At 30.8% G+C, this 15,168-nt stretch overlaps 1 pseudogene; it reads left to right on the top strand.

The window, feature by feature from the left end:
* The first annotated feature begins 4,353 nt into the window (after positions 1 to 4,353).
* Positions 4,354 to 8,092, top strand: LOC137826924 (laccase-17-like; annotated as a pseudogene).
* The last annotated feature ends 7,076 nt before the right edge of the window (positions 8,093 to 15,168 follow it).

The raw sequence follows: 15,168 nt of genomic DNA, 5'->3' as shown, positions 1-15,168 counted from the left end.
GAATGTGACCCTTACAGGTCGTATCTTTGCAATAGCTCTTTACTTGTGTTACGCCTGAACGTGTCATCCACACCACACGCATGGACTCTCGTGACCTAGGCTTCTCCCTAACCGATAACTAGTGTGTGGCCTGGGATCCACCTCTCGTGGCCCAGCTCTACTATTCGAGTTACTGATGTCCGACCTCTCTACACTGTCGAGGACACATCAACACATCCTGGTGATCGATCTCTGACCACTCTTCGGCATCTTGGCACACGCCTTATGAGACCCTGGCCCAACCGTTATGGGACCCAACTTATGTGGTCCCATCATCACTAAATACCAATTTAGAAACCATTTAACAATAATAGAAACTAATTTAGAAACCAAAAATTTTTTAGTCTCTAAAATTGTCTCTAATTTAGTTACTATAGCAACTAATTATTTTTTGTCACTAAAAATTAGTTTCTATTTTATGATTTTCTTGTACTGTATGTCCGCTTATATATTTTTTCTCGATAGGGATTCATTGTGAAAGTAAAACCTTTCCTTAGTCGATGACTTTTTGTTTGTGTTTATATTCATTCTAGGCAGAGATTCAACGAAAGTAAACTATGTTTGTGATATATATGTGATTGTGTGTAATATCTTGTTATTGTGAGTAATATCTATGAGATTTTTGTCTGAATTAAACTATTCAAAAGATATCATTGTTTAAAGTTTTGAAAAAAAAACTTTTAAATAATTGTTTATTACTATTTACTAAAACTAAGTAACATAAATTATTTTAATTGATCTAGTTTTATGATACAATTAATATGATTTTTTTTTTCAAAAACTTAATTAAATAAATATTATCTTTATTACAAGTTTATGAAAGTTCTAGGTAATCGGTAATTCATATATGCAAATTTTAGTTTTAAGAAGAGACACTTATTTTGCTTTTATTTAATTTTATATTTTTATTATATACCATTTCATAATTTTAAAATACAAATTCAAAAATATTTTAAATAAAATTTAATATTATGGATTTTTTAAGCCAACCCTAATTTATATATTTGACCCCCTAAATTTCTTTCTAATTCCATATCTGTTTACTGCATTATACTATTAAAATCAAATTATTGGAAATATAGTTTAAATATGCAAGTTCATATATTTGAAATATTTCTTCTTGAAAACCAATTATAACAAGTTAGAAGCTTATGTTATATATAAAACTTTATGTCAAATTCATCATTTTCTAAAATGGGATAAGAAAGAATGTGAGAAAGTTTTTTCCATTTAATTCATATTTTTTGTTTCTTTCATTACAGGGATTTTCAGCTATATTTGTCCTATTTCGATCCAAAAAAATGAATTAAAAAATCATTAAAAATGTAATGAAAAAGTTATCATTTCCTTAAAAAAAATGAAAATTTCAACCTTAATTCAGAAAAAAGAAAGTTGTGGTTTTGGTAATTTTTGTTAAAGTTTGTTAATTTGTTATTATTAGTTTTTTTTTTCTAATTTTATTTGATAGTCTCAGTTGTGGGAAAGAGATTAAATAACCTAAAAAAAAAATACTAATATGTATATTATTAAAATAAATGGAAAAGTTTCAAAGTAAGAGAAGTTACCTTATTAAAAAAATAATAATAAAAATAAATAAATAAATAAATGAAAAAGTGAAATTTATTTTAGGGTGTTAAAGCATAATTTTGTAAATGATATACACTATCCTATTTTATTACATAGCTTGAAAGTACAATGCAAAATACTAAAGGTTTATAGTTCTTTTCTTTTAATTTGGTAAGCAAATGAGAGTTGAAAAGTAGTTGTTGTTCTAGATTTGATTGGATTATTCATTTTATGTGGTATTTTTTAGTTTTTCAACCTTTCATTTTTTATAAATCTCTTAAAGCAGCTTTGATCACATATCGAGATAATAAAATGCATCTAATATCAATTATTTTCTTGACATTACAACAAAGCATAAAAATAAAAATGAAAAAGCATTCGATTATTTAGAATCATCTATCCATTATTTATTTCCTAATTTTCTATATATAATTATTATCAGTCACATTTTGGCTTAGCTACCCACGAGTGTATACCCTTACTTTCTGTAAATCTATCACTATCATTTCAAATACTTTTGAATCTTTTAAGATATTATCCCAATTTCAAGATATTAATTATGACTTTCTATTTTCTACTTAGATATAATTAATAGACAAAATGACATGCACAGTTCAGCTTCTTCCAATATTTAGATCTATAATTAGTCACTATTCAATCATTTGCTTAAACATGCATTCGTCCTAATAAATTAAGTTCTAATTCATCTTTAATAATTTTGCATTTGATAGTGGTTACATGTGTCATCTGATAACTAGTTTAGAGCTTAAGAAAAGATGTAAAAAAAAGTAATGGAATTGATTTGACTTACCTTTTTGACAAAATGAACTCAGGGGAAACTCAGTCTAAAAGCAACAAGCCATGAATGAAGCCAAGTTTTGAGTTATGGAAACGTAATGTGTGAGTTGAACTGGTAGTGTTGTTGAACTGGTAGTGTTGTTGAAAGAATTGAAAAGGACCTTTGATTATAGCGGATCTAGGAACATATATACACCTCATTTCTAAAGGTTGTAAAATATTTAAGTAATTCTAGATCCATGTCTTTTCATTTTACATCCACAAATTGTCTATTAATGAGTAATATGGAGCAAAAAAAATAAAATAATAGAATATGTTCACATCTTGATCACACGACTGGGCTGAAAGTTTCTGATTTTTTCTTACATTTTTTAAGAAAGCATAATTATATATTTAAAAATATTAAATACTATATGAAGATTTCAAACATTTCATATTAAAAAAGTGCAAATTTCATTTTATGAACTAATTTTATAAGATTGAATTAAATTTAAAATTCATTTATTAACATGATATCAGAGTATATTACATAAACAACTCATCTCAGTCAGTTTTATAAAGTGAAAACTTCGACTTAAGAAATACACTAAGAATATTTTAATTATTTAAATTGGAACGAGTATGAAGTTGATGATGAGATTATGTCCATATTCTTTGTACCCTATTTAAAAAGTTGAATGACTAGAGATAAGACATTTTATAGTATATAAGTGAATGCAAATCTCATTTTATGAACCTATTTTGTAAGGTTAAGTTATGCTTAAAGTTCACTTCTTAAGATGATATCAGAGTCATTTAAAGTTTATTTTACTGAAAGTTTCTTAGACTTATCAAGTCACCCGCTGCCCATTATTGAACCATCCATAAATATATTGTCTCACATACGAATTGGGAGGACTCAACGTGAAAAAATGTGTTGAAGATCTCATATCAATTTGGTTTGGTAAGATTGAGTTAGACTTAAATTTTACTTATTAAATAATACACTAAAAATATATAAGTAATTTAAAATTGGAATAGAAGATGATAATGAAATTATGTACATATTATTTTTATCTTTATCTTTGTACACTATTTGAAAAGTTGAATGTTATTGGAAGAGTTCAATTAATACACACAATAAAAGTTTTTTTTGTCATCTGTAATCACCTCTTTTATACAAATATTTATTTAATGCTGTTTATTTTTTATCTTATCTTTTCATTATTCATTATATTTATACTTTTTTTCCTCTCTTGCATATTTGTTTCTGTACATCAAGGAGTAAGAGATTGATGGACACTTTAATACTAATTTATACTACTGAGAAAGAACTTTATAGAAAGAAATATAAATATAATAGCTAGTATGAGGTGATATAAAAAGAAAGATAGAGATAAAAAGAAATAAAAGTGTAAATTGAATGCCTGCATCATCTGTATGTTCAAAATAAAATAAAAAAACATCCTTTAATAAATGGACTAATTAGGAAGATCAATGGAGTAAAAAAGGATCTTTTGAAGAAAAAAAATATAAGAAGGAATGAGAGATGGAAATTGAGTAAAATGTTAATTATTATAGAAATTGAGTAAAAGTTTAATTATATTATTAAAAAAAAGATGTGACACTATAGCCAAGTATGAAAAATTAAATGATGGATTTTAACAACTAGTGATTATTGCTTGCTTAGAATTGCCTTAAGACAGGTGTAAATAATAAGACATAAAAAATAAGGTCCAAGGAAAAAAATTAGTAGTCTTAAGGGTTGTCATCATAGTCTTTAGGTCACCCCTGGCAGATACTCATCCAATTTTCAAGGGTCATTGTGAAACTAAAATAATGGCAACTTATAATTATTAATTACTTCATGTCCACTCTAAAATTAAACTAGACCTACAACCATGTCCACCTGACAAAGCACTGTTTTCTCTATATAATCTTATCTGATTTCATTTTTTCCCAACCAACACAATATGGATTCACCTCACTTTCCTTCATTTGCATCTTTCAGAGTTCTTCTCTTTGGTTTCTGGGTTATAGCATTGTTTCCTGAGTTTGTGCTGAGCATAACAAGGCACTATACTTTTAATGTACAGTGACAAAACTCATCATGCAGCATCAACTTTGTTTACTTCAAAACTTGAATTTGCATTCATTTTTACATTCCTAATTTTTTCACTTGTTTGTGTATAGGTGGAGTACCTTAATGTGACTAGATTGTGCCACACAAGGAACATTCTGAGTGTGAATGGTAAATTCCCAGGACCTCGTTTGGTGGCAAGGGAAGGTGATAGGGTTCTGGTTAAGGTGGTTAACCATGTCTCAAACAATGTAACCATTCATTGGTATAAACCTAGATAGCCCTCTCTCTTACAAATTATGGAATATAATATTCTTGGACTATCTTCTATAATAACTACTTTTTAAAGTCATACCAATAAAGATTTCTGACTTATTCACAATGCAAAGTTTTTTACACAAACCATGCATGGAAAACAAAGTGATATTCTAGTTATCATGCAAGTTTTCTACTGATATTGGATTGTTGCAGGCATGGTATCCGTCAGATAACAAGTGGGTGGGCTGATGGACCAGCATATGTGACACAGTGTCCTATACAAACCAACCAGTCATACACATACAACTTCACCATCGTTGGGCAGAGAGGAACTCTGCTTTGGCATGCTCACATATCATGGCTAAGAGCAACCATTTATGGACCCATCATCATCCTCCCCAAGCACAATGAATCTTATCCATTCCAGAAACCATACAAAGAAATCCCCATTCTTTTTGGTATAATTAGTACCTACTACACTTTATAGTAAGCTTATTAGTTGACTGTGAGAATAGAAGAAAACAAGTCTTCACCAAATAATAAAATAACTAGTCAAGACTAAGTTTAATTAAAGTAACATAGTATGATCAAGATTAGCTCCCTTTTTATATTTTGAGATACTATCTCATACACACACACACACATATATCTGATATAAAATTATTTTGTTAAATTTAGTGATATATGGTGGTAACTTGGTTTTGGGATTGCAGGGGAATGGTTTAATGTTGACCCAGAAGCTATAATAAGTCAAGCCCTGCAGAATGGAGGGGGACCTGATGTTTCAGATGCATACACCATCAATGGATTTCCTGGGCCATTGTATAATTGTTCCTCTAAAGGTAAAAAACAAAGTCTTCTATAATGGCACCCAAAAGTTGGATCTTCAATATATCCTATGAAAGGGTGTTTTTTGAAAGATAAATAGAGTAGGGAACTTTTGAACATTAACAGTTTATTTAGAGATACAGTAAGTATCTTAGTATAATCTTAACTGTTTTTCATTTCACAATCATATTCCCATGTTTCACTTTTACCACATGTAAGGGTTGAAGATTGGGTAGAAAACTAGGACAGAAAATTGACTACTTGTTTTGAGAAATTTTATTTCAATTTTCTATTTTGTCTTTAACTACATAATATAATCTAATGTATACAAAATTGTATAAAAAATAATGAAAAATAATAAAAGAATTGTTTTTATTTTGAAAATTGTCTGCAGGAAATAGTGAAAAAGAGTTGTTTTTATTATTTCTCAAGCATATATTTAAAATAGAAATTAATTGAATCATATTCTATAGTTTAAAGTGAAAATAAACAATGAGAATGAAAATCATTTTTTTTTCTTAAAGTATAAAGTTCTAGCATATTTAGACAAATATGATAGGAGAATCATTAATTATGGGAACCAAGTGGTAGTTATAAATTTCATTATAGGTAGAGTAGACTAATTTGGTAACAATCAATATCAAAAGTACACAAGTGCCTTTTCATCTATGATAGAAACTTATGATAGTTCATGATTGATTTTTGAAGATACATACACACTAAAGGTGAAGCCAGGCAAGACATATCTGCTAAGGCTAATCAATGCTGCACTCAACGAAGAGCTCTTCTTTAGCATAGCCATCACACCCTAACTGTGGTTGAAGCAGATGCTAGATACACCAAACCATTTGACACAGATACACTCCTTATAGCCCTGGACAACCACAAATGTTCTTCTCAAAACCAAACCATATTTTCCAATGCCTCATACCAAATGGCTGCTAGACCTTATTTCACAGGCCGTGGCACCTTTGACAACTCCACAACTGCTGGTATCCTCCTTTACAAGCAACCTTTGCACCATTCTTCTCTCAAAATCTCACCCTTCTCAACCAACTTTACCACCCATAAATGCCACAAACTTTGTGGCAAACTTCACAGGAAAATTCAGAAGCTTGGCAAATGCTAAATTCCCTGTCAATGTACCCCAGAAGGTGGACAGAAATTTTTTCTTCACTGTGGGGCTAGGGACCAGTCCTTGCCCCAAAAACACAACGTGCCAAGGGCCAAGCAACAACACCAAGTTTGCAGCCTCAGTGAACAATATTTCCTTTGCACTTCCATCATCTGTTTCCATCATGCAGGCCTACTATTCTGGACAGACTAATATGGTTTTCAAGACTGATTTTCCTGCCACCCCTTTGAACCCTTTCAATTACACAGGAACACCTCCAAACAACACAATGGTCACTAATGACACAAAGTTGGTGGTGCTCAAGTTCAATACCAGTGTGGAGGTAGTGTTGCAGGACACTAATATTCTTGGGGCTGAGAGCCACCCCTTGCATCTTCATGGTTATGACTTCTTTATTGTGGGGCAAGGTTTTGGAAACTATGACCCAACAATGACCCTGCAAGTTTAATCTGGTTGACCAGTTGAGAGGAACACAGCTGGTGTTCCTGCTGGTGGCTGGATTGCTATTCGATTTAAAGCAGACAACCCAGGTACGTATATTTTTCAATGCCAACATGCTTGTAACGTGTTGTATCATATAGAACATTTGCCCATAATCCCTTATGAGAAAATTGTTTTATGAGAGAAAGATACAAATAATTTTATATAAAGTTGGTGTACTATACGAAGATAATAGAATGTATCATGCATTTGAATATCATATTTTGTCATCAAGCGTGTGAGATGACATGTTTAAATACATATCATGCCATCGATAACTGATGATACGGATGATTTTCAAAACTCTTAAACTTTCTAAAGAATAAAACAAAAAATTATAATAAAAATTCACTACACATTAAACTAATGACATGACACTGCTATGTTAAGAAGGTGATATTTAAATTATTTCGGTGTTTTGCTTGAAAGTTGCAGAGCCAATGAAATATTAAAAAAGTAATAGGTGTATGCTTGAAAGTTCAGGACCATGTAAATATACCTTTCTAAAGTTAGAAAGATTCTATAAAATTGGAAGGTATGCATGACATAGTCCCTTTGTTACAAAAAATCAGATAGAATGAAATTGTCATCATGCATTAGTTTGTAAGCCTGTCTCTATCTAATGTCATTGTTATTATGTCACATTGAGTTATGGTTGAAACAGGAGTGTGGTTTATGCACTGTCACCTGGACCTCCACACAAGTTGGGGATTGAGAATGGCATGGCTAGTATTAGATGGACCTGGGCCAACCAGAAGCTGCAACCACCCCCTTCTGATCTTCCAAAATGTTGACTTTGACTAACCCTTTTGGGCCAGGGTTCATTGGCTCTGCATCACTTTCTCAGTTACTCTCCAATGTTTTTTGTTCCTTTCTTTTCACGAATGTGAAATTTTTTGATGTGCAAAGGGAAAACAAATAAGTAGTGACTCGTGTAAGTGTGGTAAATGGTTTGGTTTGTCTTGATGTTGTTGTCATGTTTGGTTGGTTGGTTTGGAATGAGCAGTCACAGGGGTTTTGCCTTCTTACAGAATCTTCCAAGCAATTGCTGATAATTAAAATTTGATTCCTCTCATGATATGGTCCTTGATCATTGTTTTGCTTCTATTCAAAGTCTAACTCTTTTGTCTTCTAATTGTAGGCATGAAACATAATTTCATATAATTTGGGAACAAAAATATTAGGGAATTCAATCCAACAACATGAAACAACACTTAACATTTTGAGTTGATACTTTCATTAGTTGACATTTTGAAAACCCTATATTTATGATTATGTCCCTTCTCTATTCTCTTACTTCTATATTCCAACAAAGTTATATTATTTTAATATTCAAATCTTGTTTGTTTCCTTAACTCACCAAAATTTCCAGTAGATAGATACAATCATACATAGATCTTACTTCAAATAATAATCTGTTTTTTTAGAAATGTACTTAAAAAGAGTACATCCTCATTTTTTTCATGATCTCTCAACTAATTTCATTCAGTTCATATGTGGCATTATATTTATTCCATAGTAAGAATTTACAATAAAATCATGTTTGTTCAGTTGAGATACAAATTATGTATAAGAGATTTTTTATTTGAATAGTAAATTATTTCTTACGGTGAAGCATAAAGATGTAATATATATTTAATATATAAGACATATTACATATCCAAGTATAATTAATAACAAAAATCTCATAGTAAACAAGAGTGATTGGATCTATATGTATTTACTATGTAATATAAGCACACAACCTCAAACACAATATTATTGTTCCATAAGATTCATGTAATCATGCTATATGCTACTAACCAAATTTTGCATTAAACTTAAAAAAATAAAATAAGTGTTGTTGTCACTACTCCATATTGTTGTAGACTATGATTGTTGCTTAACATACTAAACCACCTAAAAATCTATCCTAATCATTCATATTTCATTCTCTTTCTCTCTAAGATCTAAATCATTCCAGTCATATTCATCTTCAAAGTTATTCTCTTTCTTCATGTCTTCAACTTCTTCCTCATCTTCTACTATGAATTTTCATTTTTATTTGTATTGACATTTAAGTTTCTAGAACCTATTTTAACAAAAGAACAAATATATTTTTGTTATAGTTTGTTGAACTTTCCACTTACTAAAAATTATAAATTAAATAATTACTTTTCTGTCATCTTTTGTTTAAAGTTCCCTCTTCGTACATCCATCCATGAGAAATCAATAGGCAAACAAGAATTTCTTTTTTCAATGATTCATTCATCATTCAATTCAATATCTGACAAACATATAGGATTATATTTTTTCTCTTCTCTTCTCTACTCTTTTATCTAATCTTACATTGAAGATTGTACTTTACATACATAAAATCTTTGTTGTTCCAATCTATTTTTTTCTCTCAATATGTAGTAGTCAAATGTGTTATAATTCCTTGCACTCATCGTTGCACTACATGTAGGCTCAAAATTTTCATGCTACCTTTGTAACTCTTTACCTTCTTCCTAATAACCCTTCCACTAAATATATGTCAAAACAAAAAAGTATTGAATTATAATATAATTGAAATTGATAATAATATAAGATGGAAATTAGTTATAATTATTGGGTTGTTTCTTATTTTAGTATCTATTATCATGTTCTTCCAAAAGCCCTTTAGCTACCATAAACTTTTCAAGTTGTTGATAAATTGCAACTTTTGTTCTTTCATCCAACATTCCTTGAGATGTTTCATATAAACCAACCAACACCTCACTCTCTGGATTGAAATTTTTTTCATAATGATAATTAATACAAAAAAAAAATAGTTGATGACAACAAAAAGATAATGCTACTTAGTAGGAAAAAATTATATGTAATTAACTTACCTAGGATTGAGATAATAGTTCTTTGCATGGAGAGATCTATGTAATTGATGCAATCCTTGGTTGCATCCCATGCTTCTTTGTTAGATCAATTTATGCACCAATTTCAACTCCAAACAAAAACAACAAAGTCAACTCAAACAATTTCATTTTCAACAACGTATTCAACAATCCATTGAAATTGTTCATCGTACAATCTTCAACTATCTTTGGCAAAACTTCGAGAATGAACCAATTCAATTTTCAGAACGAGAAATAAGAAATTTATGTTGAAATCGTCGAACACAAATCACAGAGTTTCTTTGAACAACTTTGATTAGACTTTCATGCATCAGTTAAGCAAGATTCACCAAAAACAAATGTAATTGCACATGTGATTTTATTTCAAACAAAACACACCAAATATCAAACGCAAAAGAGGAACACATATGAAAACGCAAAAACAAATGACGAGAATCTGTTAAAAAACAATTTAGATTGATATGTGTGCCTATAGATTTGTTATTCGCACCATAAATCTCATAAAATTCACAAACAGATTCGTTTGATATTCTAACCTCCAGATTTGCTTTCTGCACCTAAAAAAAAATTCAAAAATACATTTTAGAGAAGATGATAATTGAAACCTAACTTTAAAGAATAATGTTAATGATCTACTAGAAATTTATACTATAGAAAAAGTGTATGTGGTGGCGGTTATAATATGGCGGTTATTAAAAACCGCCACAATTTGCTGTATAATACGACAGTTTCATAGACGTCATAATCTCCCTTCAAATCGTGGCATGTAGAACCGCCATAATTATCCTTTGAAATAAAAAATCTCCCGCGTTTTGTTCCCTCCATAATAACAATGTGTTTTAGTCCCAAAAAAGCCCAATAGTAGCCCAAACATTAAAGTATTCCTCTCTCTTCAAACACCTATTTTCGTCAGCGTTTCCGCAAAACCCTAAACCCTTTGAACATTGTCTTGGCAACCCTCTGTGGCTGCATTCTCTAATCACTAAATAATTAGATCCCTAGAAGCGTGGGCGCGGTGGAGGTTTCAAGAGTGGGCGCAGTGGAGGTTTCAGGAGTGGCCGCGACGGTGGCGGTTGCAGTAGAGGTGGATTTGGTCGTGGCGGTGGAGGATGCGGCGATTTTCGCAACGAAGGGCCACCCTCCGAAGTCATAGGTTGTTTTTTCTTCCAGAACTTAAGAAACCTTTCAATTTCTTTGTTTTTTGTTGGGTATTTAACGAACAGTGTTTGAAGCCTGAAAAGTATCCTCCGGTATGTTGCTCATGAGACAATTCCATGGGAGGAGAAATCAATTGTGGCTAGGCTTGCAAATAAAGTAAACAAGTCTAAACGGAATAAACTATGGAGGAAGAAAAAAAGGAAGCGTGTTGCAGAGATGATTGCAAAGGTTGTCCTGCTTTGGTTTGGTTTGGTTTTGTTAGGTTTTAACTTCCCCTTCATTTTAGCTACTATTAGAAATTGATTAATTAGTTGTTTTCTTTGCTGGATGATTGGATTGCTAAGGAAAAGGCCAAGGAAATTGCTAACAACAAGGTATGGAAACTCTTTCAATCTATACTTTCTTAGTATTTTTTTTCTACTCGAGGTTGAATGAAATAACATTCTAATATGATTTTAAATTTTAATTAGAAAGGGTTTTCAAAAAGATATATGATTAGGGTAGGTGCTTAAGTAAGCGTGGACTATTAGTTGATTATGGTAAAGTTCTCATACTTTTTATTATTATTATTATTATTATGATTTATAGTGAACTTCCTGTTACTATACTGTTTATATGGCTATATACTTCCAGTTTCACATTAAGAGTGGGGCTAAGTGAAAGGCATTCAGTTTATGGAATTTCAAATAACACATTTGTACATATTGGTTTAAACCAATGTGCCTATTTTTTGAGTTGTTTCAAACTCTTTGTTGTTATATTGTCTTTATTGTTATATGTGGAAAATTGGGAAGGATAATATTGATTCATTGTTTGGGCAGTTGCTTATGGATATATTAGCACTTACATTAGTTTGCATTGCAAGTCTTATTCAGGAAGAATTTATGTTTATAGTTCTAAAAATGTTATACTATTGTTTTCAGTCCTTAAAACTTTATTATAATATTATTTTCATTTATTTTTTAAAAATTGAAAATTAACTCTAAACATATTTTTATTTATTTCAGGCACTGAATGTTAGAAGTGGTGCTCCATCACCAAACCAGAATATTATTGGATCAAGTGGAGGCAACAAGACAAATTAGAATTAGGATTATGACTTTAGTTTTAATATGTTCAAATATGAAACAAATTATATTTTGACAATTTACTTTACTTGTTGTTTGGATTATTTTGACATTATCAACTTTGTTCTCTTAATGTATGAATGAAGTCATCTATTGATTATGTTTATCAATTTTAATTATATTATGAAGCATAATTGTATTATGAAATTAGTTTATGTTATAATTTAATTATATTATGAAAATTAACTGTGTACTGAAATTTAATTATAATATGAAATTAAATAATATTATGAAATTAAATTATAAAACAGAATTAAATAAATTATTATAAATATTAAAAATAAAATTAAATATTTAATATTTGAATTATCACAGTCATAAAGTTTATCATAAACGTCATACTATATTGTATTAAGTGGCGTTTATAAATGTCACAATTTACATTGGAATTGATTTACCAGTTTGAAAATGACGACATTTATAATTGACGTAAATTACACGCTTAAAACTGCCACATTATACAATGCATAATGATGCGAATCAAATAAAGAAGGCTTTTAATAATGAAGGACAAGATCATTCGCCCTCACATTTAAAGTTCTTCTTATTATTCTTTGCAAAAGATGAGGCCCAAAGCCCAAGCCCAAGCCCAAGAAGGCCAAAGCCCAAAAAGCCCAAGTTCATCTCATGAAGGGCAAGGCCAAGTATTAAATAATAAAGAATATTGTTGAAGGTGCTTAGAGGGAAACATTAGAAACCTCTATTGTTAAAGCATCTTTTAGTCTTTAGTTAGGAGTTTTAGGGGGGGTGTGTTAGTAGATAGGTGTAGGAGTAAATAAGGAGGTGCCAAAGTGAGAGAAGGGATCACACCTTCCTCATGCATTGTTTTAGGCGCCAATTCTAGAAGCTTTTAGGAGGGAGTTTTTTGAATTTGTGTAGCTTACATTTCAGCACCTTAGGCTATAAATTAAGGTGCAGCCCTTGTATTTTTCAGAATTGAAATGAGAGTAAAGAAACTATACTCAATTTTTGAGTGAGCATTGGAGAGCTTTTGAGCCTTCTTCTCTAGTCTTATCTTGAAGGATTCATGGTGTCCTCAAGTGGCGGCAGCACACTCATCTAGGAGCAACCATCCTTCTAGTGGCGTGATCACTCACCTTCTCTTCCATCTCCATAAGCTTTTCTCTTCTCCTTTCTTCCTACTCTTTCAATTGTTCATGTTTAGCTTGTGTTCTTGAGTTTTGGTTTGGTTATTTTTCATTTTCCAGCAGCTGTTCTTATTCTTTTCTGTTTTGGTTCGGTGCATTTTAATTTCCAGCACTTCTAATTCAGTTTGCTTATCTTTTGTTCCATTTTGCTCGGTTCAATTTGACTATAATTGGAACTTCCATATGAGTTCGGAATTGGTGCTAGTTTTTGGAGAGTTCTTGACTTAGAACAATGATCCAACTCTAAGAAAAATGTCTCTATAATGTCCAGCTCAAGGTGATTCCTAAGAATGTCAAGAATCATTCTCTATATGGCTAGTGGAATCACATCATGTGGTATCATGAGTCTTAGGTTCTTCTTGTTTAATTGTTGAGTTGTGTGCACTTTAATTTCAAGAGCTCTTTAATTTTCTTGCAATTTAAGTTTCTGTTTTAGATTTTTGCTTGAGTTTTCTTGCTGTTTTTCTTTTACACCAAGTGCTTGTGAAAATGTTTATGGCACTCATTCTTCTTATGAGTATGGTTGCTCTTTTGGAATGGCATTATCCTTCCTAGAGTTTACCTTAAGCTTCCTTTCACTTGTTGTTAAAATTTGTGATGTGTCTTTTAATTTTGTAATCATGTCAAGTTTTGTCTTAGTCATGTTATTCCATAATTGTCATTACTTCTAGTAGTACTTTTATTGCTTTGATTGTTTCTTGCTTTGGTGTCATATAATTTTTTTTTCTGAATTGATATTGATCCTTTGTGCATTTTTCTTTTTAGATTTGAGTTCATACTTGTATTCTAGACCTATACAAGTTCCAATACATCATTTTCTATTATGTCTTTGCTAGTTCATAATTCTGTTTTTTCATTCCTATTAGGATTCCTCTGTTTCTGAAAAAAAGTGCTTACTGTTTTTCCTTATTGCAATTGATTTACTCACTGGAAAATTCTGAAATTCTGGATTTGTGATATTCAAAGTGTTAGAAAAGAATAGAAAAAAGAATCATTCAAAAATTCAAAGTACACAAAAAATGATAAATAAAATAAAAAAAAGTGTACAATTCTGCCGAAAAGAATACGGTAATCTGGCAGCAATTTTGAAACATTTATCTCAATTATTTGGCTTACTGTTTTTAATTGATTCCAGTGCCATTATTGAGTTAACATCTTGAAGTTTCTGTGGTTTAAATTTCATGATCCAGTTCGCTCTACATCATTCCAGTTAAATCAGTGAATATCAAGCACAATTTGCATTAAAAAAAAAATTTCCAATAGCTAAATTTTTGTTTTCTTCATCTACTCTAGTGCTTTTCCTTAAGTATTCTTTTGTGTGCCTACTTTTCTCATTGAGTTCTTTATTTTCTTTATTGTCTTTCATTCTTACTCTTTGAGTTTGTCTTACATATAGTTTTCCTTTTGCAATTACCTTTCCTTGTTTATACCTTTTCTTGTTTGTCTTTATTGTTTCATTGGTTTTGTGGTGATTGCTTTTGAGATTGGTGTGCTTGCTTTGACATCTTTCATTTGAGGATTCCAAGGCCTCAAGATCAGATTGGTGCAAGGACATTATTTCTTTGAGAGTGACCTCTTTTTCTACCTCTTTTCACTTCGGCATTCTTGCTGGCCAAGCTCACTGTTTTTGCTAATTTTTAACTTGTTTGCTGTTTTTGTGTGTTTGCTGTTTTTAATTACACATGGCTGGATTTTCAAGTGA

This window comes from Phaseolus vulgaris, chromosome 8, assembly GCF_000499845.2.
Source record: "Phaseolus vulgaris cultivar G19833 chromosome 8, P. vulgaris v2.0, whole genome shotgun sequence".
Lineage (NCBI taxonomy): Eukaryota > Viridiplantae > Streptophyta > Magnoliopsida > Fabales > Fabaceae > Phaseolus > Phaseolus vulgaris.
Note: the sequence above shows the minus strand (reverse complement) of the source record. Positions and strands in the feature narration are given on the sequence as shown.